General features: G+C 36.1%; 1 long non-coding RNA gene across 1 annotated transcript; it reads left to right on the forward strand.

Moving 5' to 3' along the window:
* Nucleotides 1-5,360: 5,360 nt before the first annotated feature.
* Nucleotides 5,361-20,804, forward strand: LOC121822911 (uncharacterized). Its single transcript, XR_006064221.2, has 3 exons — nucleotides 5,361-5,478; nucleotides 12,125-12,256; nucleotides 20,697-20,804. It is a non-coding gene; the product is annotated as an uncharacterized LOC121822911 (long non-coding RNA).
* Nucleotides 20,805-21,384: the final 580 nt, after the last annotated feature.

The raw sequence follows: 21,384 nt of genomic DNA on the forward strand, positions 1-21,384 counted from the left end.
AATTATCAAGCAAGATCAGCCCCCCTGGAAGCCTAAGGACAAGTCTCTCATATGGGTAATAGTAATCATAGTAAGGGTAAGCAACCCCTTTCTGATTATGTTTGATGCTTGTTCCACACGGGAGAATTCATATTTGGCATCATAACACAGGGAGGACACAAACCCCAGTGGAGAAGATTGTAGCATTATTTTTCTAAATTGATATGATGGGCTGTTCAATAATCTTCCAATAGCTTATCATGCCTATAAAATAGTGTTGCCATTGGCTTTAATAAGAGAATCTTCTATTTTCGGTGGTCAGCTGTGACTGCAGAGAATCAGACTTGTCAAAATACGGAAAATAAATGGAATATTTATAACATGCCCTCCAGGGCCCAAGGAGCCTGATCAAGACTTTTTCCTAGAAGAGCCTGGAAGAGAATGGAGCAGTGTCTGACACTGACTTCTACACATGCCAACTACTACACTTCAGAACTCATGTGAGACTGAGATTATCTGCACAACATCTCTACAAGGTTAATCCCTGTATATCCTGTCACGGATGGCAGATGGGCTGCTGATGTTTTATTGGTGTGTGTGTGTGTGTGTGTGTGTGTGTGTGTGTGTGTGTGTGTGTGTTATGGTTTCTTCAGTGGTATAGCAGCTACAGGGAACATAAAGATAGTCTTGAAAACAAAGGTCAAGCTGACACTCCTGTAAACAGTCCTGATGAAACTCATTAAATCCTGCATGTGCTTGCATGTGCACGCACGCACGCATGCACACACACACACACACACACACACAGACAGAGACAGAGAGAGACAGAGAAAGAGAGAGAAAGACAGAGACAAAGACAGAGACAGAGAGGACTTAAAAATTAAAAAGAAAGTTGGAAAGGCAAAGGAGATTCACAAGACAGCAAGGGAGATACAGGGAGTGGGGTGACTGTTATGTAAACATGCTATGTACGTGTATGAAAATAACATAATGATACCCATTATAATGTAGAATTAATTTATTCTCATAAATGAAATATTGAAACACAGTTTTTGAGACCTGTGTTTGTGATTTGATTTCGTTGGTTAACAGGGTCTCACTACATAGCTTGCTTGGCCCTAATCACAGGTCCTTCCTGATTCCGTCTCCATTCTGCTGTTAAATGTATTTGCCACCACACCTAGCACTTATCACTAGTACCCAGAAGATGAGAATATATGCTAATGAGGCTCACTCGGCTTCTCTCAACAACATTTTATGAAATGAATTAGTTACTTAGAAGAATGCCCACCCCCTGACTCTCCATTGTCTGAACGGCTCTGCAGCTAGATTATTATGATTGAACACATTTGGAAGCGAATATCAATGACACCTCAAAAGCAGAACACTCTAAGAAGACTCTTCAGGGACATAACAACTAGAGTAAAATTTTCTCTCCCATTTTCATCTATTATCCTTTTAGAATTCTGGACTAAAACGATTATCTGAATATCAGGAAAGGAATAAAAAATTACCACTTTCCATCAGCCTTCAACTACCTGACAGTGGGTTTACTCAGTTTCATTGCATTTGGTTCTATAAAAAAATTCACAGAAGATTTTCTTTAATAAGCTTACTTCATTTTTTTTTCCTTCTATTGAAGATGAAGAAGCTACTATTCTGCTGCGGAGCCTTAGTCTTTTCCTAAAAAATTCCCAAGCCATTATGGATGTAAGTCAGAGAAACAATCCTTCTCACACAGTGGATGTAAGCTTACACAAAAATTAAGTTGTCGTGACTGACATAAGTCAGCGACCTTATCTAACAGTAAGTTTCACTAAAAATCCAAAGGGTACAATTATGCAAGAAGCAATGTAATGGCAAAAGAGGCTGGACATGCTGCCTGTCTCCTCTAGTAATTTGCTCTCCAATTGGACACATTTCCTCTGGCCTTGACTATAGATGAGGTCACTCACCTTACTCCACAGGGAGAAATTGTACCATGAAGCACAATTCTTAATTCCCCGATAGCTGCAAGGGGTATTTGACAACCTTCTTGGCATCAGGTCCAAAAAAAGCCAGAGATTTTAGGTGTGCTTGCAATATGCAGTCCCAACTGTGGTTATTTTGGTAAGACTAATCATTATGTAATGCTTGTCTTCTAAGAAACACCGGTTGTTTATTGACCAGAAAATCAAGATAACAATATGTTTTTAGGGAGATAAGAACAAGTTAGCAAAGTTACTTCTTCAGAAAAAAAAGCTTTCTGTAATTTTAAAAGAAATTGATCCAAGACTTCTGTGACACTGGTTTGCCTCCCAGTAGCAATAGGTTTAGGTTGCCACCATAAAATCTAAAAATTAACAGAAAGCATTGCAAGAAAAGTGAAAAATGAACTGTATTTCATGTGCCTAAGCATGAATAAATTTTTCACAGCAAAGATAAATAATATATGTTCAACAAAATATGCAATATATTGCCTTTTAAATATTTTTGAATGTCTGTGTATGTGTGTGTGTGTGTGTGTGTGTGTGTGTGTGTGTGTGTGCTGTAATGCATGAACGTGAACATGAAGATATCATGGCTTTTCATGGGCATGATAAGGCACAAACAAATGCCAAAAAGCGGTGGTCACTGTTTAAAGAAATAGTATTTGATTAAAAACAAACAGATGAAAAACAAATTATGCCATCTCCCCCTTCTAGAATCACAATGAATTACAATCAATTAAAAAAAGAAATACATACTTGCACATAAGCAAATGAAAGCATAGATTGTCCTGTACAATTGTTCTTGCAATAAACTAAGGAGAAAGATTACCACAATGAGAGTACTGGTAGTGTATTGATGAGTCTGCACATCGACAGTGAATACACTTTAAGAAGGTATGGTTCCACTTTTGAATTGCCTTGTGGTGACATTTAAAGTACTTCTGTTTCTTTTATGATGAATAAAAAGTAATGATATACTCATGAGAAACAATGAGTTTGAAACATCAACCTCTTCTACAGGAACATCTCTGTTGAGGGTTGAAATTTTTCAGTGACCTTGACATGACTTCAGCATACCTCTGATGTTGGTTGGATACATCCCTGTGTTCATACATTTTCTTGACAGTTGCCTTGGCATTCTGATTTCTATTATATTATTCTGTCTGTTCTCAACAGAAACAAGTATCTCTAGGCCCCAAACTCAAATGAGAGGACTAATAGTTGATGAACAAATAACTAGATGATTGTGGGAGGTCTTGTGTCATCTCAAGAGAAGCCACTTTAATGTTTCAGTTCTTTCAGTTATATTTCCAGGAATGAATGCTCTAAATTCTATATCAAGCTGCATTTCAGAAACCTCAAACTAAACTGGTACCATAGATAGAATGTGAATTAGCTATAAAGGAAATTCTGAATCATGAGTGAAAGTTAGGCTACAATAGACATACTAAATTTATATTGCAATTACTGATGAAACAAGGGAAGCAAATATACTTTATGGAAATAAGAATATAAAAATTTTAGTACCAGGAATGTTTATGAATTTGTTAACTATGATGTCCAATAATTCATTTGTGGAAATTAATCCCAATAGTGAAATAGTGAAAGCTTTGTCTAACTTATGATATTAGCCCTTTGGAACAAAATTATGAATAAAATTATTAAATCATACACTCAAACATTTGAAATATGTGATTGAAGAATTTATTTAAAGTACAGCATGAAAGAAGATACACACACACACACACACACACACACACACACACACACACACACACACATATGCTGTTCGCATACATTGAGCTAGGTAACTGTAGAACTCATTTTTGACACTGTAATCTGAAATAAGTAATTATTCCCTTTACTACATTTATCAGTTATTTAATCACAGCTACAAAACAGAGATGACCTCACTGAATCATTATTATCTTAAACTAATGCCATTGAATGAATACAGCGCCTAAGCATTAGTAACAGTATCATATTTTAAAGAGTTTATAAAATGTAATGGGAGGCAATATTTTTGTACTTCTTATTCTCTTAATGTTAGTACATATCTTAGTATTTTAAAGGAAAATGATAGATATTTCTTTAAATGCAATGGAATAAGAAACAGAAATTGAAATATCATTATGAAGAATTTAAAATTAAGAATGCAAGGGAACAAACAAAAGTAGGACCAAGAAATATGTTTATTTGCACAATCATTGCGTAATATTTTTATCTACATTAGAAAATTAATATGTCCAGTAAGGTCATTGTGGATATACACTTGAATATACTTATTTTAGTTTGATGCTTTTATTTAATGATGAAATGCAATTCTTATCAATTTCTCCATTAATTGATTCCTTTCACTCCAAATACACATTGTGATCTCAATAGAGTATATAAAGGTGCCTCCCAAAGATCATGATCAGAATGAAAAGACTTGTTCTCATGGGTTTTTTTTGGGGGGGGGGAATTTTGTAGACATGTAGAAAGTCAAGTGAGAATATTCTTGGCTCATTGTCAATGTGTCCTCAAGAGAGATTTTGTTAATCCACCCCCACACCTTTCTTAGTAGCCTGAGATCTAAATCTGGCAACTTGCTCCAACATGCCTCTCTTCTATTGCCATCTCATGTCTTAATTAAAATCCTAACCACTGAGCATCCCAATCTTGGGTCTCCAAAGAGTTTGCTAAATGGAGCTCTGCTCCAGACCAAATGCCTGTCGTCTTTTTTCAGTTGAAGAACTCTGTTAGGAGAATAATTGTCTACTAAGCATGGGGAGTCATTTACATTAGCCTGATATGGTGACACAAAGAAGAAAAAAGGAGGAAGTAGCTCTCAGCCATTCTACTCAAACTCTTGTTCTTCTAGTGTAGTCCTTGCTAACAAAGGAGCTTTACAATGGCTGCCACTAGAGCTGCAGGGTCTCTGCTGGATGCAGTTTGCTTTAAAATGTAAAGTCTTATAAGTTGTTTTGAATACTTGAATTGTTTTCTAAAGATGGGTTACTAAATAAGCATGACTACTTTGTTCAGAGAATTTTCATTAGCCAAAACAATTGTCCATGGCATGGATGTTATGATTAATTTTTGTTTCTATTTATCTGACCCATATACTTGCTCCAATATAATAACCATGTCAACTTGAGGAGGTGAATAGCATTTAAATAATTTGACTCATTGACGAATTGCAATTCTTAATTTCAATAATATTCATTAAAGTAAGTATCTAAATAATACAAAATGCCTCATCCTCTTATGAAGAAGGAACTCCTACTGATTCACTGCTGGGACTGAGGAATTTGTTTATTAAGCTGAAACATTAATTGTTTTTGAGTTTTAAGAAGCTACCTCAACTGTTATCTTCTAGATTGGCATGTACAGATCATTTGTCTTTTCTGCTTCTAGGATGACATAGACATTGGTGGGTGATATCTTGTCACTTTGGTGACAGAGGAAAAGCATTTTCTCCAAAGACAAATCCATGATAAGTTATCCACTCCAAAGTTGTCAGCCATGTACATACGTGGGAGCAACAGTGAGTATACCCTGTAGTTTAAATTTATTTCTATCCATCTGTGTGTGTCTATATATCTGTCTGTCTGTCCGTCAAACCATCCTTCTATCTGTCCATCCATTCATCTATCAATCAATCAAACTTTCTATCTATCTGTCTCTCTGTCTGTCTATCTATCTATCATCTGTCTATCTATCTGTACCTGTTTATCATATATCCACATACTTATCATCTATCTATATCAATATACTCATGGATGTGAATAAGTCAAGATGTAAATATCTTGAATTTGAGAGGAAGCAGAGGGAACTAGGAAGAAGGAGGGTAGAAGTAAAAGGAACTGGAATGATATGAGTGCACTACTAATATGTTACATTCTCAAAAGAAAATGGCATAGAAATTTCCTAGTCTGGCTCTGGATCTGGGTCTATGCATTTTTTATTGTGCTATTTATTTGTAGAATCCTGACTAATAAATGACTTTTTTTTTTTTTTAGCAAAGGAGTCTCTAAAAATTTGGACGGCACTTTGGAATTTAGCAGTATAGTTTAGATGAGTTTAAAGTATTGGTAGACACACTAGTTTTATAAGTTATAGTGAGGAAATCTGGAAAGATTTATCTGATAAGTGGAAACAATAATTCCAACTATAATATCAATTCCTTATTCAAGATAAATAAACTATGTCACAGTCCTAGACTGTGTCCTAGGACTGTGTCCTAGTCCTAGACTTTAAAACTATGAGTGAATGACAAAATACAGCAAATACAAGAGGAAATTTCTAAGAAATACTCAACATTCAGCTTTGTGCCTCTCAATTGCTTATAAAAAAGTGAAAAGTTGAAAGAAAACTTAAAATGAAATGGAAATAAAAAATATAAATAAAAACAATTAAGAGGAGCTTTAACAATTGAGAGATTTTTAACCTGTTCCTAAAGCAAAAGTTGATAAAAAGATGTTCTGAAAGACACTGATCAGTCCGATCACCTGAGAAGGTCTTGACTTAAAAAAATTAAGGGAAAACAAAGCACATTCACTGGGTTCTGTTCCCAGCCCCTACAGAGGGAATGTGATTTTCATAAGCCAAATGGAGATTTATGATTCCAATAATGTTAAAATCTAAGTTCATTTCAACAGCAAATCTAATTTACAATGTCTATATTCTTATGTAAATGTCAAAAGTGAGACATAGGTATTATCTTTTCTGAGATGAACTCTTTTTTTTGCTTGATCTTGAGAAAACTTAAACTACAGAACATCTCATGTAAATGTATGGATGAGCCATGGATCAAAATGGTTATTTTTTTTAATTTTCAAATTTATTTATTTTTAATTTATATATAGTCTGTGTGAGGGTGCTGGATCCTACAGTTACAGACAGTTGTGAGCTGTCATGCGGGTATTGAGAGTTGAACCTGGGATCCCTAGAAGAGCAGTCAGTTCTCTTAAGTGCTGAGCTATCTCTCCAGCCCTTAAATGTTTATTTTTATTATTTAGTGGCTGTGTGTGATTGTGAGGTCTGGAATGGGGGTGTTTGAGAAGGACAGAAAGCAGTTTCTATTTGCCCAATGCTGGAATTAGAGCAAGTTGTAAAACACCAAATATGGATGCTGAGAAATGATATCTAGTCCTCTGAAAGAACATGTATTGATCTTAGTCATTGAGCTTTCTCTCCATCTCCCAATATTCCTACTTTTAAATAGAAAAATTACAAAGAAGCAGCTATAATAGAAGAATCTCTCTCTCCCTCCTTCCATCCATCCATCCATCCACCCACCCACCCACCCATCCATCCATCCATCCAGTCAGCCGTTTATACAGCCATCTATTCTTTTACTTTTCACCATCTTTCTCTCTCTGAGCACACTGAGGAAAGGCCTTATGAAGTAATACTAAAATGTTGACAATATTAACATAATAGAACTGAAGAAAACAAGAAGAGTGTCATCTCTGGAAATCAAATAATTTCACACCTAGAATGAGAGAGAGAGAGAAAAAAAAGTGTCTTTCTAGGTCATACAATCTATATCTTCTTGTTATGGAGAGTCAAGCAAATTTTGATGGTAGTTTTCACAGTGATGTGAAATTTCTCTCCAGGAATCCATGAAAGAGTGAGTCTGCCTAAGTGCATTATTACAGCAACACTAAGGATGTAAGAGGTATCTCAGACACACTAGTCAGCTCAGTGGTAATTTAAACTGTCCTGACTGCTGCCAGAAATTTCTACTTAGAGGAGGTGCTGACATTAACATAAGCTGTCACTGTCGGTTTCACCAGCTGCCAGGAAACTCTTGTCACTAGCTAGGTCTGACAGTTGATGGAGACTGATGGCTGGCCTAGCCACTGAGGGTCTGCAACAGGAACCATTTCTGTCAAGTATGTGTGCCTGAAATGTCAAGAAGGGTCTTGACAACACTGTGGATCCTGCAACTTCCCTTCTGCAGAAAATGTGATGGGAAGGTGAAGTTAATAATATCCTTTCATGTGATAAAAACGGAAGGACTAGAGAATCTTTAAGTTGGAAAAGTTAACATTTTGGAAAGGTGGTAAGTCCATTCAAATATCTGAAGCACTCCATCACAGTGAAGGTATTAACTCTGGTAGTTTCCCAGGGGATATAACTAGAATATATGGGGGAAAGCCATGGAAAACAAATAATAGCTCAGCATAATATATTTTCTAACAAAAGCTGTCCAAATCCTGAAAGGTTTTTTTTTAACTTGTTATGTTGAAATCATTTTAGACTTGCAGGAAAATGTCAAATATACTGCAAAGAATTCTGAACATTCTTTCTGTAGGATGACAAAACCAAGTATTTTACATCACTACAGTGCAATGATAAAACAAAAATACTATCAAAAATTGGATAGACTTCTACCTCTGAAAAAAATTTTTTTACTAGATTAAGTACACTACATGGAGTTCATTTTTCTGATCCAGTATTGCTTTATCATTAGCATTTTTATGTTTTAATACTAAATCCTCACTTTTTTTACTGTGTACATGGACCAATACATTTTTGTGTTAGATATAAGTTTTGTATATTATAGAATATAATTTGCAATAATAATTGCAAATGCACCAATTAAATTGCAACTGCTTACTGATAAACTAAGTTTAAGATTCACTTGAATAGCTCTTACTAGAATTTTGAGTGATTGCCATTCTAAATGAGTGCAAAAATGTCATACAATACTGGGATGCTCTGTTTTGAATGAGAAGTTGGTGGTTAAGAGAGTAATAATGAAGAAGTATTCGTGCTCAAATACTTACAGATGGTAAACTGACATTTTCTGTCCTGAGTGCCTAGTCCCAAATAACTGACTCAGAGGCTGAATATGAATTATAAATGCTTGGCCAGTAACTCAGGCTTGATATAGCTAACTCTTACATTTAAATTAACCCATATTTTTGTTTATGCTTTGTCATGTGGTGCTATCTTTCTTAGCATGGCACATTCATCCCCTGCTCCATCTCTATCTGGCTGGTGACTCCTGATTCTACCCTTCTCTTTCCCACCACCCTTAGTTTAATTACCCCATTTATACTTCTTGCCTGGCTACTGGCCAATCAGCATTTTATTAAACCAATTCCAGTGAGAAATCTTTGCAGTATGCAAGAGGATTATTCCACAGCATTTCCCCCTCTTTGTCTAACTAAAAAAGGAAGGTTTTAACTTTAATGCAGTATGATTATAATCAACAAAAACAGATATCAAGTAAGAATTACAGTTACAATACGCAGTCTGTTTGTATTTGACAAAATCAGAGAAAACATTTAATTATCCATTTTATCTTGGCGAGTCTTAAGTTTCATATTTAATTTAACTTTTATCATAACTAAGTAACTATATAACTATCTAGTCTTCAACTTCATCAAAGACCTGAAGAAGGTTAAATGTTAGCTAATGACAGGGATATTGTGCTGCATGGAGAGTCACCCAAAGTTCCTCTGTGATGTTGGGGAATCCACCTTTGATCCACAGGCCTAGAATATCTGAAAGATCTTCCTGTGAAGCATGGAATTCTGAAGGACTGTCCTACCTTGTCTTGGCCAAGTTCAGTGGTCACATTTTTTGTGTCCTCCTCATCCAGTTTGGACAGTAACTGTTAGCAACTGAGGCAAGGGCAGTTTCTTTGTCCACATGTTTAGCTTTGTCACAAAGAAAACAAACTCCATAAGGAGCTTTTTTGATGCCCATCATCTTTGTTGAAGTAGACTGATACTGCAAGGATCAGACATATCTCACTATCATGAAAAGACTTAGGTTATTATACCTTTTAAATGCCATATTCTGTAGATCTTTGAAGTGCTTGAAGTTTACCAATATTTTTGAAAAATATCTCTGTATGACCTTGAAAACCTAACTAACCTGACTATATGTTTGATAGTTATGGGTGACTATAGCCTACATTTCTTAATTATACATTTTCAAATGAGCTACATAAACACAAAAACTTGAGTAAAAATACATATAATGTAACAAAATTAACTTTAAATTTGTATCAATCATCTAAAATTCATACTAATGTAAAATATTTTGAAAATAAAAATTATTTATTGGATTAAAGTAGATTCAATTATCTATTATTTTTCTTCTTTCCTATATCAACAGACACATGAGCAGTCCCCAAAATAAGACTTTAGTATTAATTTCACACATCTTGATGGGTAGAATTTTTTTATATTTTCAATTAACAAACTAACTATGTTAACTCTACCTGTCATATGAATTTGGGTGATAGAAAGAGGTGAAGAAGTTTATATCATGCTTATGACTTATTTAAAAAAAAAACTTTATCCATTAGCTATTGTCCTCTAACTTTTCTGATGGGAATTTTCTGTCTCTTTGTTACTAACTGTGCATTCTCAGTATCTTTCATATTCAGTTTCATATAATATAAGTAAATGGGGATCATTTTCTTATAATGATCATTCAGTAGTCATTTGCTGTTTAAGTCAAAAAATAATCTGAGGAATCTTCATTGTTATTTTTCTGTCTTTTCTTTTTGGAATTGTAAAAAAGTTTATATGATTGCTAAAGAACACAGAAACTGGGATGAAGAGATGGCTCAGGGCTTGAGAATGCATAATACTCTTACAGAGAACCCAAGTTTGCTTCTTAGAACTTATTTCAGGAAGTTCATATCCACCTATAATTCTACTCTCAGACTTAACCCATTCTTCTTGCCCCTGTGAATACTTGTGCTTACATACACATATCTATTCACAGGCACAAATCACATACAAAAATATTTTCTTTAAATCTAAAAAATAGAAGGACCACCAATGAACTCAGAAAACATCGAAGAATATGGTATTTATAAAATATGTATCCAAAATGCTGGTGCTCACTAAATCACAAATGTTGAGGTTGTGATGTATAGTTCCCCATTTTCTTTTTCCTCAACATACCTTACAAATTCATTTTATAACAAAAGCTTAATTTAATTACATGAAATAAAAATGCTAGATTCATAATTTATGATACTTATTTCCCCTGCAATATTTACTATTTATAGTATTTTTAAAAAAAAAAAACTAGTAAATTATTTCATAAAGTTTCTCATTTTCAATTCCTCTTTTGCTTCATTTTATTTTCAATATAAAGTATATGTGTCATATGCTAGCATACTGCACAGCTGCTGTAAGAATGAGACACTTTGGAACCCTCAGTCTTAAATTGAATATCTTTAATAACTCCTCACCCAAGGCCTCAAGGATTTATGCCAAAGAAGAGGTAGAAAAATTATAAAAGATAGAAGTAGTTGATGACACCATGGAAATAGTGTCTTCCAGACACAAGAGGAGATATATATATATATCTGAATTCACACACACACACACACACACACACACACACACACACACACACATATTCACATATTCACATGGACTGTGACAGCATTCACATGACATGTGCAGGTTCAAAACAAAATTGTAGACCTGACAAGAGGAAGTGGACACAAGTTCTCACCTCAAAACAAGAATCCATTTGCAATTGATATCTGATAGGAAAGAAACTATCAGTTTTCTACAAAGTAGTTTCACTGGATGTATTTGTCATACTTCAGGGCATATTCCAATGCCATGAATATTTGGCCACCACAAAACAGACTTCATTTTTCAAAATGTTGTGTGATTTTAGCATCATTTTGCTACTATTTTTAGCTTACTGATTTTTTTTTGCTTTTTTGGTTTAGTTTTTTTTAGACTTAATGTGTGTGTTTTGATTCTCATTTTTTGTTGTTTTGCTTGTTGTTATTTGTCTCATTCCTCTTCCTCTTCTTCTTCTTCTTCTTCTTCTTCTTCTTCTTCTTCTTCTTCAGAAAAGAGAAATATTGGGTGTATATATGAAGGTGGTTGGGATAATGATGAGTTCAGAGAGGGTAAAAAATAAAGAACATGTTCAAACTACATTATTATATGAAAAAATACTTTTAAAGTAATTGAGTGAATGTGTGTGGGGAGTTATGAACAGGTGAATACAGGTGTCTGTGGAGGTCAGAGACATCAGACCAATAAGACTGTTGTGTCTGGTGATTGTGAAAAGCCTAACATGGTTATGGTTATAATGGCTAGGAGAAGAATTCAGGTCCTCTTAAGGAACAGGACTCACTTTTAACTGCTGATCCACCTCTTGAGCACCTCTTCCTTCTCTCTTGCAAGGTCACAATATCTGCATCATCAATCTAAGTAAGGAAACATCAAGATATACTTGAAACGCCATGCAAAATTCAGAGCCAATGGAATTCCCTGATCTAATCTGTGTCAAGCAGTGTTCCCTGTAATTGTTAGCCAGTGAGCAAGTGTGTATCTTTTTCTTAAGAGTTTCCATTAAAAAAGCACAATATGTGTAGCAGATACATAGAATGAACTCAGGGTCATCTCTGAAGGCACTGCAGACAACACAGTTTTATAATATTATTTCCATTTTACTTTTTTATTTTATAATGTAATTTAATTTTACATGTCAGCCATAGATTCCCTTGTTCTCCCCCCTTCCGCCCCCCTGCCTTCCCTCCAGTCCACCCCCCATTCCCATCTCCTCTATGGCAAAGACTCCCCTGAGGATTGAGTTCAACCTGGTAGATTCAGTCTAGGCAGGTCCAGTCCCCTCCTCCCAGGCTGAGCCAAGTGTCCCTGTATAAGCCCCAGGTTCCAAACAGTCAGCACATGCACTGAGTTGATTAGCTTGATCTGTTTGGGAGGCATCCAGGCAGTGGGACTGGGACCTGCCCATTTTACTTTTATAGCATAGGATTAACAAGAAGCATGTTTAATTTTATAACTTGAATTTTATAAAGAAAATTATCCTTGAATAATGAATCCAGATTACAATTGGAACTCAGTGTTCCATGAAAATATGCCTGTAGCCATTAGTCACCTAAAATTGGTATAACAGTTTTAACTAAATTTCAATTTTTGAGGCTAGGCTTGTATTAATGCATAGAGAATAGAGATGAGAGAAATACAAGGGATCAGATGCTACTTTAAAACTGCATTTTACACAGTGGATTAGTCCTTGCTTTGTTTCTAAGGATATATATGGGTGAACAGTGGGTAGAACTCCCTAAATTGCTTATAATTAAAAATAGTAAACCTCAAATCTAAAAAGTAGTCTTTTTTTTTTTTTTTGTTAAAGATTTATTTATTATGTATACAGTGTTTGCCTACATGCCAGAAGAGGGCACCAGATCTCATTACAGATGGTTGTGAGCCACCATGTGGGTGCTGGGAATTGAACTCAGGTCCTCTGGAAGAACAGCCAGTGCTCTTAACCTCTGAGCCATCTCTCCAGCCCCCTAAAAAGTAGTCTTTTGATAGGAAGAAAATAAATTCTAAAGTAAGGGCTCTCTGCTTCCTGATGGCAGACCCAATGGGACAAAATGCCTCATACTCCTGTTGCCATGGTTTCCTTTCCATGATGGATGGTATTCCTTCTTAAGAAAACTGAGCCAGATACAGGCCTGGCGGCAGCCCACAGAGGTAGACAGGCATGGCAGCAGTGACAAGCAGAGGCACGTAGGCCCGTGGAGGCAGCCGGCAGAGACATACAGGCTTGGCAGCGGCCCATAGAGGTAGATGGGCCCGGCGGTGGCCGACAGGGTCATACAGGCCCAGCGGCAGCCTGCCGAGACATAGAGGCCCAGCGGCGGTCACAGAGGTAGACAGGCACCGCAGCAGCGACAAGCAGAGGCAGGTAGGCCCGAGGCGGCAGCTGGCAGAGATACACAGGCCCGAGGGCAACCCATAGAGGTAGACTGACCTGGCAGAGGCAGGCAGGCCCAGAGTGGAGGCAGGCAGGCACAGCAGGTGACAGCCAAAATACAGTCACGATAAAGACCAGAAACAGAGCTATTACCCTCTGAAGAGCTAGTTTTCACAAACTCTTAATCAAAATCTGGGAACAGGGACGCCTCTAACCCCAACACCCAGGGAAGAAGCTATCTCCATGGGACAGAACCAGAACGAATCTGAACACTCCATCTGAGGACAACCCAGGGCCCAGCTGCTGATCCTGCAAAACCCAACAACTTGGAGGTGTTGGTGAGACTACCCCGCTCAACTGAAATCCACCCGGGAGAGGATTCAGATCCCTATAGTTTGAAGTCTGAAGAAACAAGATCAGCTGAAGAGTTGACAAATGAACAAAACGTGACCTGGGAACACAGAAGAAGGCGCTGCCCAGCCACCAAACCAGATCACCAGAATTATAAGTATATACTTCACCGACTGAAATCAACTGCCCCTGAAGAAATAGCCCAATAGCACCAAATTAACCAAGAACTCCTACTGAACCAAGACTAAAAATTAGAACAAGGGAGGCACTCTCAGACACAGACACCACCTGCACCGAGCAGAGGAAGAGATGAGTAGACGCCAGTGCAAAAATACAGGCAACAACATAAAGACCTATATGGCAACATCAGAACCTAGTGATTCTACACCTGCAAGACCTGAACATACCAAGACAGAAGAAATCAACCCTAAAAATTACTTTAAGAATATGATAGAGGCCCTTAAAGAATAAATAAAACATTCCCTTAAAGAGGAAATAAAAAATTCCCTTAAAGAGGAAATGAAAAACTCCATTAAAGAGGAAATAAAAAACTCCCTTAAAGAAATGGAAGAAAAAAGAACAAAAAATGGGAAGAAATCAAAGAAAGCCAAGAAAAAGCAATTAAACAGATGAAAGAAACATTCCAAGATCTGAAAAATGAATTTGAGACAATAAAGAAAACACATGCTAAGGGAATGCTGGAAATAGAAATCCTGACTAAATGAACAGGAACTACAGAAACAAGCATAACCAACCGATTGCATGAGATGGAACAGAGAATCTCTGACACTGAAGACACAATAGAGAAAATAGATTTGTCAGTCAAAGAAAACACTAAAGACAAAAAAGTTGTAACACAAAATGTCCAGGAAATTTGAGACACCATGAAAAGACCAAAACTAAGAATAATAGGGATAGAAGAAGGAGAAGAATACCAACTCAAAGGCACAGAAAATATATTCAATAAAATCATAGAAGAAAACTTTCCTAACCTAAAGAAAGAAATACCTATGAAGATACAAGAAGCTTATAGAACACCGAATAGGCTGGATCCAAAAAAAAAAAAAAGTCCCCTCGCCACATAATAATCAAAACACTAAACACACAGAACAAAGAAAAAATATTAAGAGCCACAAAGGAAAAAGAACAAGTAACATATAAAGCAAACCCATCAGAATAACACCAGACTTCTCAATAGAGACAATGAAAGCTAGAAAATCATGGACAAATCTCATGCAGACACTAAGAGACCACAGATGCCAACCCAGACTATTATACCCAGGAAAACTCTCAATCACCATAGGCGGAGTAAACAAAATATTCCAGGATAAAACCAGATTTAATCAATACCTGTCCACAAACCCAGCCCTACAGAACGCACTAGAAGGGAAAATCCAACCCAAAGAAGCTAAGCACATCCATGAAAAATGAAGCAATAGATAATCCCACACCAACATACACCAAAGAAGGACAACACAACACAACCACAAAAAATAACAGGAATTAACAATCACTGGTCATTAATATCCATCAATATCAATGGTCTCAACTCACCTATAAAAAGACACAGGCTAACAGAATGGATAAGAAAACAGGACCCATCCATCTGCTGCATACAAGAAACACACCTTAACTTCAAAAACAGGCACTACCTCTGAGTAAAGGGCTGGGAAAAGGCTTTCCAACAAATGGACCCAAGAAACAAGCTGGTGTAGCTATCCTAATATCTAGTAAAATAGACCTCAAACTAAAATCAATCAAAAGAGATCAGGATGGACATTCCATATTTATCAAAGGAAAAATCCACCAAGATGAAGTCTCGATTCTAAACATTTATGCTCCAAATACAAAAGCACCCACATTCATAAAAGAAACACTGCTAAAGTTTAAAACACACATCAAACCCCACACATTAGTAGTGGGAGATTTTAACACACCACTCTTACCAAAAGACAGATCTACCAGACTGAAACTTAACAAAGAAATAAAGGACCTAACAGATATTATGACTCAAATGGACTTAATAGATATCTACAGAACATTCCATCCTAACACAAAAGAATATACCTTCTTCTCAGCACCCCATGGAACCTTCTCAAAAACTGACCACATGCTTGGACACAAAACAAATCTCAACAGATACAAAAAAAAATTGGAATAACCTCCTGTATCTTATCAGACCACCATGCTTTAAAGTTAGACCACAACAACAACAAAAACTATAGAAAACCCACAAACTCGTGGAAACTGAATAATGCCCACCTGAAACATCAATGGGTCAAGGAAGAAATAAAGAAAGAAATTAAAGATTTCCTAGAATTCAATGAAAGAACAACAAACCCAAACTTATGGGACACTATGAAAGCAGTGCTAAGAGGAAAATTCATAGCTCTAAATGCACACATAAAGAAGATGGAGCAATCCCATACCAATGAATTAACAGCACAACTGAAAGCTCTAGAACAAAAAGAAACAAACTCACCCAGGAGAAATACATGCCAGGAAATAATCAAACTGAGGGCTGAAATCAACGAAATAGAAAACAAGAGAACAATACAAAAAATCAATGAAACAAAGAGTTGGTTCTTTGAAAAAAATCAACAATATAGACAAACCCCTAGCCAAATTAACCAAAAGGCAAAGAGAGAGCACCCAAATTCACAAAATCAGAAATGAAAAGGGAGAAATAACAACAGACAATGAGGAAATCCAGAGAATCATCAGATCATACTTCAAAAACCTGTACTCCACAAAAATGGAAAACCAGGAAGAAATGGACAATTTTCTGGATAAATACCACATACCAAAATTAAATCAAGACCCGATAAACCATTTAAATAGACCAATAACCCCTAAAGAAATAGAAACAGTCATCAAAAGTCTCCCAACCAAAAAAAGCCCAGGACCAGATGGTTTCAGTGCAGAATTCTACCAGACTTTCAAAGAAGAACTAATACCAATACTCTTCAAAGTGTTCCACACAATAGAAACAGAAGGAACACTACCAAATTCTTTTTATGAGGCTACAATTACCCTGATACCCAAACCACACAAAGATGCAACAAAGAAAGAGAACTACAGACCAATCTCCCTCATGAACATTGATGCAAAAATACTCAACAAAATATTGGCAAACCAAATCCAAGAATACATCAAAATAATTATCCATCACCACCAAGTAGAATTCATCCCAGGGATGCAAGGATGGTTCAACATATGAAAATCAGTCAATGTAATACACCATATAAACAAACTGAAAGAAAAAAAAACAGCATGATCATCTCCTTAGACGCTGAAAAAGCCTTTGACAAAATCCAACTCCCCTTCATGATAAAGGTCTTAGAAAGATCAGGAATACAAGGAACATTTCTAAACATAATAAAAGCAATTTATAGCAAGCCAACAGCAAACATCAAATTAAATGGAGAGAAACTCAAAGCGTTACCACTAAATTCAGGAACAAGACAAGGCTGTCCACTCTCCCCATATTTATTCAATATAGTACTAGAAGTTCTAGCTAGAGCAATAAGACAACAAAAGGAGATCAAAGGGATACAAATTGGCAAGGAAGAAGTCAAACTTTCACTATTTGCAGATGATATGATAGTATCCATAAGTGACCCCAAAAAACTCTACCAGGGAACTCCTACAGCTGATAAACTCCTTCAGTAAAGTGGCAGGATACAAGATCAACTCATAAAAATCAGTAGCCCTCCTATACACAAATGATAAAAGGGCTGAGAACGAAGTCAGAGAAACATCACCCTTTACAATAGCCACAAATAATATAAAATACCTTGGGATAACACTAACTAAACAAGTGAAGGACCTTTTTGATAAGAACTTTAAATCTCTAAAGAAAGAAATTGAAGAAGATAGAAAATGGAAGGATCTCCCATGCTCATGGATAGGTAGGATTAACATAGTAAAAATGGCAATCTTACCGAAAGCAATCTACAGATTCAATGCAATCCCATCAAAATCCCAACACAATTCTTCACAGACTTGGAAAGAAAAATACTCAACTTCATATGGAAAAACAAAAGACCCAGGATAGCTAAAAGAATCCAATACGATAAAGCAACCTTTGGAGGCATCACCATCCCTGACCTCAAACTCTACTATAGAGATAATAGTAATAAAAACAGCTTGATACTGGATTAAAAACTGACATATGGACCAATGGAATCAAATTGAAGACCCTGACATTAATCCATGCACATATGAACACCTGGTTTTCGACAAAGGAGCCAAAACTGGATCTCAATATGTAAAAGATGACAAATAGATCCATATCTGTCACCATGCACAAAACTCAAGTCCAAGTGGATCAAAGACCTGAACCTAAATCCAGTTACACTATACTTAATAGAAAAGAAAGTAGGAAGCACTCTTGAACGCATTGGCACTGGAGACCATTTCCTAAATAAAACACCAACAGCACAGACCCTGAGCACAACAATTAATAAATGGGACCTCTCGAAACTGAGAAGCTTTTGCAGGGCAAAAGACACAGTCAATAAGACAAAAAGACAGCCAACAGAATGGGAAAAGATCTTCACCAACCCCACATCTGACAGATTTGATCTCCACAGTATATAAAGAACTCAAGAAACTAGACATCAAAATACTAAACAGTCCAATTAAAAAATGGGCTAAAGAGCTAAACAGAGAATTCACAAAACAAGAAACACAAATGGCTGAAAGACATTTAAAGAAATGCTCAACATCCTTAATCATCAGAGAAATGCAACTCAAAACGACTCTGAGATACCACCTTACACCTGTCAGAATGGCTACGATCAAAAACACCAATGACAGTCAATGTTGGAGAGGATGTGGAGCAAAGGGAACACTCTTCCACTGTTGGTGGGAATGTAAACTTGTACAACCACTGTGGAAATCAGTATGGCGGTTTCTCAGAAAATTAGGAATCAAACTACCTCAAGACCCAGCCATCCCACTCTTTGGCATATACCCAAGGAATGCTGATTCATACCATAAAGATACATGCTCAGCTATGTTCATAGCAGCACTATTTGTAATAGCCAGAACCTGGAAACAACCTAGATGCCTGTCAATGGAAGAATGGATGAAAAAAATGTGGTACATATACACAATGGAGTACTACTCAGCAGAGAAAAACAATGAAAGCATGAAATTTGCAGGCAAATGGATGGAACTAGAAAAAATCATCCTGAGTGAGGTAACCCAAACCCAGAAAGACAGTCATAGTATGTACTCACTCATAAATGGATTCTAAGATATAAAATAAAGAACAATCAGACCACAACCCATAGAACCATAGAGGCTATATATATAGCATGGAGGTCTCTAGGACGACTGTGGCTTATAATAAATTTCGGTTTTACTCAATTATTGAAAAAAGATAGCCAAATGAATGGAAACACATGAACTATGAACCAAAGACTGAGGGGCCCCCAGCTGGATCAGGCCCTCTGAATAGGTGAGACAGTTGATTGGCTTGATCAGTTTGGGAGGCAACTAGGCAGTGAGACCAAGTCCTGTGTTCTGTGCATGAGTTGGCTGTTTGAAACCTGGAGCTTATGCAGGGACACTTGGCTCAGTCTGGGAGGAAGGGACTGGACCTGCCTGGACTGAGTCTACCAGGTTGATTGCAGTCCTCCGGGGAGGGTTTGCCCTGGAGGAGGTGGGAATGGGGGGTATGCTGGGGGTAAGTGGAGGGGGTGGGAGGGGGGAGAATAGGGGAACCCGTGGCTGATATGTAGAACTGAATGGTATTGTAAAATAAAATGAATAAAATAAAATAAAAAATCTAAATTAAGGACTTGAAATAAATTAAGTAAGTAGAACCCAAAATGTTCTCATTTTCTGATGAATTAACCAACAATTCAAAACAAAGACTTAATTTAAATTAATTTGATTATGAGATACAACAGAATAAGTGATTCTCTCCAATTTCATGAGATAAAATCCATTCTACATTGGGGTGATGATGTTAAATGAGCTATAGGTATTCAGAATATTTTTGAGGAATAATTAGCCCATGATTGTAGAGCCTTGATGAATTGTGTTAGTGCCTGTATGAAATAAACCAGGGATTCCCTTGTCCTCTCTACTCCATAAGTGTTACACTAAGAGACTAAAGTAAGAAGCTAGCAGTTCCTCACCAGAACCTTAAATCAACCCAAACCAAGACAGATGTTTCACTTGTAATATAAGTTTTATTCACAGATGCAACTAAGAAATTGTTTGATTAACTGGAGAATGCAGTTCTCCTTACTCAACAGGTCACACTAGTTACCTATCACAATAAAATTCAGTTCCCCCCAAAAAGGTTAATTTCTAACTAGTATATAATACAAATGTCTGTGGCTGAGAGAGTCTTCTAGTCTTTTTTTTTTTGCTAGTGAGTTGTGGCTAACACCTCATATATTGATATATTGAATCTGGCAGAAAAAGAAGATACCCATGATCTGTCACTAGTAATCTTGGAATTATGCATATTTTTATGTCTCCTGATATCTTGCTATCCTGAATGTGTGATTAAAATATCTGAGTGTTGTAAGTATAGTCTAATGATCATATTCTTAGATTATGTCTGCTATGTGAATTTTAATAAGTGAACTTATTGAGCAGTTGGTGATAAAAGTGGTAGAAACATGATTTATTTGACATTAGTCTTAACACATTTAGGTTCTCTAAGTTGACCTACTGGCAACAGATGATGAAACTATACTCCATGAAGGTCAGAGGTTAGTAGTCTAGGAAGTTTCAAAAGAAAATATAAATTTTGTATCAGGAAAAGATTTCTCTTAAAATACTCTCAATATTAATGGTCACTTTCCTTTGAGTTGTTTTCAATAATCACATTAACTACAATATATTACCTTCATAGGTTGCATATCATATGGTGGGTATGATCAACAGAAATGTGACCAACAGAAAATTAAACACTTAAAAACTCATAACTATTGCTTGTGCATTACAGATTGTGTTTTCATATTTTAGATAATATATATTTTTAATCGTGTGTGAATAATAGAAAATATCTTAGAATCTGTGTAAAGGTTAACCAGATGTAACTTTAAGAGATTTATTCTCTATTCTAGTCACAGTATGAATGATTTTTTAATCTATTTCTTCATGACTTTAATTGCAATAATTGCCTAAAATTGCAAACTTTTTTCCAGATGTGTAATGTCTACCTGACATTCTGACTTATGGATATGCAAGATTCTGACTTATGATACTAAAGATATTAAAATAAATCTTTTCTCATAAAGACCATTATGATGTTAGAATTATTCTTTGTGTCCTTGGTTCCTTGATTTGAAATTTAAGAACATCTTAGTTCTAATAGAACATACATTAATTGTTCAAT

Source organism: Peromyscus maniculatus, chromosome 15, assembly GCF_049852395.1.
Source record: "Peromyscus maniculatus bairdii isolate BWxNUB_F1_BW_parent chromosome 15, HU_Pman_BW_mat_3.1, whole genome shotgun sequence".
NCBI classification, from domain to species: domain Eukaryota; kingdom Metazoa; phylum Chordata; class Mammalia; order Rodentia; family Cricetidae; genus Peromyscus; species Peromyscus maniculatus.